Source organism: Palaemon carinicauda, chromosome 1 (assembly GCF_036898095.1).
Source record: "Palaemon carinicauda isolate YSFRI2023 chromosome 1, ASM3689809v2, whole genome shotgun sequence".
NCBI lineage: Eukaryota > Metazoa > Arthropoda > Malacostraca > Decapoda > Palaemonidae > Palaemon > Palaemon carinicauda.
Genome location: NC_090725.1, coordinates 105,833,765 through 105,838,764, shown reverse-complemented (window position 1 = coordinate 105,838,764; position 5,000 = coordinate 105,833,765). Strand labels below are relative to the sequence as shown.

At 32.9% G+C, this 5,000-nt stretch overlaps 1 protein-coding gene and 1 long non-coding RNA gene across 2 annotated transcripts in view; one reads left to right on the top strand and one right to left on the bottom strand.

Annotated features, from left to right (window-relative positions):
* LOC137642862 (uncharacterized) overlaps positions 1–5,000 on the top strand; it is a 339,742-nt gene that overhangs the window by 69,411 nt on the left and 265,331 nt on the right. The window lies entirely within an intron of this gene.
* Positions 3,635–5,000, bottom strand: part of LOC137645780 (uncharacterized) — a 16,515-nt gene continuing 15,149 nt past the window's right edge. The window contains exon 2 of the mRNA XM_068378699.1: positions 3,635–5,000. This exon is cut by the window's right edge and continues 1,610 nt beyond it. The gene's annotated coding sequence lies outside the window, so the exon portion shown is untranslated.

Genomic DNA, 5,000 nt, shown 5'->3' with positions numbered 1-5,000 from the left:
AGAGAGAGAGAGAGAGAGAGAGAGAGAGAGAGAGAGAGAGAGAGAGAGAGAGAGAGAGAGAGAGAGAGAGAGAGAGTTATCTTTATTAAGCCTAGGATATAATTAATGTGCTCTGTAGATGGAACATCGCAAAGAAAATTATCTTAGTGGAGAGAGAGAGAGAGAGAGAGAGAGAGAGAGAGAGAGAGGAGAGAGAGAGAGAGAGAGAGAGTTACCTTTAGTAAGCCCAGGATATAATTAATTTGGTGTGTAGATGGAACATCGCAAAAAAATTATCTTAGAAGAGAGAGAGAGAGAGAGAGAGAGAGAGAGAGAGAGAGAGAGAGAGAGAGAGAGAGAGAGAGAGAGAGAGCTTATCTTTATTAAGCCCAGGATATAGTTAATTTGCTGTGTAGATGGAACATTGCAAAGAAAATTATCTTAGAAAAGAGGGAGAGAAGAGAGAGAGAGAGAGAGAGAGAGAGAGAGAGAGAGAGAGAGAGAGAGAGAGAGAGAGAGAAGTTGTTTCGTCATTCTATCAAATATTCTTTTGGTTCCTGCTGAGAAAGGTCGCCAAGGCGATGAATCACAATCGTTATGAGAACGATTTGCTTCACTAAGAAAGAAGAAGAAGAAGAAGAAGAAGAAGAAGAAGAAGAAGAAGAAGAAGAAGTGGCTTTTGTTCTTTTCTTCTCTGTGAATCTTCGTTTTTTTCATGTTCTTTTTATCATTTGTTCTTTTTATTTTATCTTCCACTGTCTTGGGTTAGAGTTCTCTTGCTTGAGGGTATAATCTGGTACGCTTTTCTATCCTGTTTCTCTTCCTCTTTTTTTTTTTTGGCAGTTTTTGTTTTTATGTTCTTTTTATCATTTGTTCTTTGATTTTATCTTCTACTTGTCTTGGGTTAGAGTTCTCTTGCTTGAGGGTATTCTCCGGTACATTTTTCTATCTTATTTCTCTTCCTCTTTTTTTTTTTAATTTGTTTGTGTAGTTTTTGTTTTTATGTTCTTTTTATCATTTGTTCATTTGATTTTATCTTCCACTGTCTTGGGTTAGAGTTCCCTTGCTTGAGGGTACAATCGGGCAAGCTGTTCTATCTTATTTCTCTTCCTCTTGTTTTTGTTTTTGTTTTGTAGTTTACATATTTATGTATGAAAGATTTATTTTAATGATGTTACTGTTCTTAAAATGTTCTATTTTAATTGTTCATCACTTCTTTTGTAGTTTGTTTATTTCCTTATATCCTTTCCTCACTAATTTTTCCTGTTGGAGCCCTTGGGCTTATAGCATCCTGCTTTTCCAACTAATGTTGTAGCTTGCCTTAGTAATAATAATGATAGTTATAATAATAATGATAATAATGATAATAATAATAATGTATGTTCTTTAACTGACTCATAATTATCCAATCGTAAATTACTGTATATAGTTATATTTGATAAGAAAATAAAATTTGTTTTATATTTCTAGACAAGATCTACAGATTATTATTATTATTATTATTATTATTATTATTATTATTATTATTATTAAATGTAATTTTAAACTATCAGCAGATGGATTAAAAGAAACTCAGGATTTCTGGCAATTTATATTTCAATCTTATCAGTAAGAAAAACACATTGGCAATATATACAAATCGAACGTTATCATATCACAGATTAGTAGAGTCATTAAGCAAAGTCTGATGAGCCAAGCAATGGACCTAGAGTAATAGGAAATATTTTAGCATTTAAGCCTACTTGAATCGAATTATTGCATTTTTAAGGTAGTGGTTGGCCAGGGCACCAGCCACCCGTTGAGATACTACCGTTAGAGAGTGATGTGGTCCGTTGACTGGTTAGACAGTAGTACATTGGATCCTTTTTTTCTGGTTACGGTTCAGTTTCCCTTTGCCTTCACATACACCGAATAGTCTGGCCTATTCTTTACCCTACACATACAGCGAATAGTCTTGCCTATTCTCCTCAGTCCTCATACACCTGACAACACCAAGATCACCAAACAATTCTTTTTCTCTCAAGGGGTTAACTACTGCACTGTAGTTGTTCAGTGGCCACTTACCCCTTGGTAAGGGTAAAAGAGAGACTTTAGCTATGGTAATCAGCTCTACTAGGAGAAGGACACTCCAAAATCAAATCATTGTTCTCTACTGGTTTTCTACTGTCCTTCGCCTTCGCGTAGAGTTCTCTTGCTTGAGGGTACACTTGATCACTCTATTCTATCTTATTTTGTTAACGTTTTCATAGTTTATATAGTAAATTTTTATTTTAATATTGTTACTAGTCTTAAAATATTCTATTTTTCATTGTTTCCTTTCCTCACTGGGCTATTTTTCCTATTGGAGCTTTTCCAAAAATGGTTGTAGCTTAGCAAGTAATGATAATAATGATAAATGAATAAAGTTTTTGAAAAATGGAAATCTGTCTTGGCTCAACAGAACATAAACTCTGTGACTAAAAGGCGAGTTTCATCAAGCGATTAATTTGATAGTAGATCTTAACCTAACCTAACCTAACCTAACCTATAGATGCCTTTGAAGATGCGTTTGATGGTTTGATGATGATGATCATTATGAATAATGGTGGTGTGGGTTTTGATGGATGATGACAAGGGATTCATCACTGATGGTGGCTTGAATTTCATGATTTTAATCAAGGAGATAAGAGATTTGAATTATCTTGAGGTGGGTTTAATATGGACGACCAAATTCTTGTCATTCACTACAAGTATTTGAATACAGAATTACATTTATTTTTTTTTAATTTAATACTACTAAGACAATGATATCAACAAAGATTAATTTATTACTCATTTTTCTTTTATTAATGTTTCGAGAACTTAATGGAAAAGTTCTATATAATATTGGTAGAATTTCTGACCAATTTTCCCTTACATCTTTTTAAATTAGAATTTCACTAATCGTTCTCACTCCTAAATTTTCTTGAATTTCTTGATGTTTTATCAACTGTTTTTCTTCATAATTTCCATAATAACCGGGCCACTTTCCATATTCACAATTATAATAATTCATTACCACTTCGAGCGCCTCATTTAGTCTCGCAAAATGTCTTTTTTTTTTTAGTGGGGTATAAGTGTATATTAAGATCAGTTACTTTTTCCTAAATTTTTTTTTATTTTTTACTTCATTTTTTTTAACTTAATTTTTAACTTCCTTTTTTTTTACTTCATTTTTTTTTTACTTCAATTTTTTCCCTTCATGCACGGATAAATGTCCCCAACTTATATCTTTAGATTAATTTTCTATTTTTTCAAATTGAAAGCTCAAGGTGAAAATCACGATAAATGGTGTTCTTCGTTGTGGAAAATATACCAAATAAATTGTCTTGGAAAAAAAGAAAGTTAATTATATTGACAGCTTTTCAGCAAATTCGTTCAAGAACTGTTTTTATATATTTGTTAATTTATCAAGTGATTATTTCTCTCTCTCTCTTTCTCTCTCTCTCTCTCTCCTCTCTCTCTTCTCTCCTCTCTCTCTCTCTCTCTCTCTCTTTATGATTTTATAAATTGTTAATTCATCACGTGCTTATCTCTCTCTCTCTCTCTCTCTCTCTCTCTCTCTCTCTCTCTCTCTCTCTGATTTTATAAATTGTTAATTCATCACGTGCTTATTTCTCTCTCTCTCTCTCTCTCTCTCTCTCTCTCTCTCTCTCTCTCTCTCTCTGATTTTATAAATTGTTAATTCATCACGTGCTTATTTCTCTCTCCCTCTCTCTCTCTCTGATTTTATAAATTGTTAATTCATCACGTGCTTATTTCTCTCTCTCTCTCTCTCTCTCTCTCTCTCTCTCTCTCTCTCTCTCTCTCTCTACTCATTTTTGTCAGCAACTATACTCATGAGGCCGTTAAATTTTCAGTGTTTATTACTTCGAGTAAAATGATTTTTTCATAATTCGAATCCTCAATAAAACATACTCTCTCTCTCTCTCTCTCTCTCTCTCTCTCTCTCTCTCTCTCTCTCTCTCTCTCTCTCTCTCTCTCTCTCTCTCTCCAACGGAAAACTCACGGCTATAAAAACAGAAATTTTGACGTATTTTCCATTGAAATTCCAATTGTCATTAAATTCGTACCTTCTCTTTTTATCAGTCATTATTCAACTCCACTCGTGGGTGAGTCTTGGCTCAAACAGTCTCAAGAAAAAAACAATAAGAAATAGAACAATAAGAAAAAGAAGACAAGAGTTCACTCGAGTAACTTGAACTATTGTAATGTGTTTCAGCGTGGTGACTTGAGCGTTTTCTTTGTTCAATTGAACGCTCTGGGCGTTCAAAAGATTCCAAACTTTGTTTGGCCCATTTGTGGGTTCGTCTTGAATAGGTTTTGTAGGCTCGATCCTGTTGGGAGTTATTTCAGTTTAATCTTTTTTCCTTGGGTCGAAGATATTTTTTGAGATCATGAATTTTTTATATTTTGTAAAATTGAGTATCCTCGTTACATAATTTATATTGTGTAATTTTATTTTACTTTGCTAAAATGTATTTGTTATTATATTCTGTCTTTTCATCAAGCAAAAAAATTTTTGACATTGGACAAAATATAATTTTTACGTTTTGGAACTTATTTATTTTTATTTATTTTTTCTGAAATGTAATTTGCTCAAGAAAAAAGTGTAGTTTTATTGGCAGAATTCGTTCGTCCCATAAGACGTAGTTTTTTATTCTTAGCATTATTCAGTAAATGTTTCTATAAGATGTAGTTGTTGATTCTCATCATTATTCACTAAACATTGTTTTTTATGTTGAACAGACTGATATAAGCTACACTATATAGTTTATATATGAGGGATCTATTTTAATGTTACTGATCTCAAGATATTTTTTATTTCCTATTCATTCTTTTGTAGTTTATTTCCTATTCTCACTGGGCTATTTTTCCCTGTTGGAACCCTTGGCCTTATAGCGTCTTACTTTTCCAACTAAGGTTGTAGATTGGCTAATGCTATAATTACGTGTGTGTGTGTGTGTGTGTGTGGCCTTATAGCATCGTGTTTTTCGATTTAG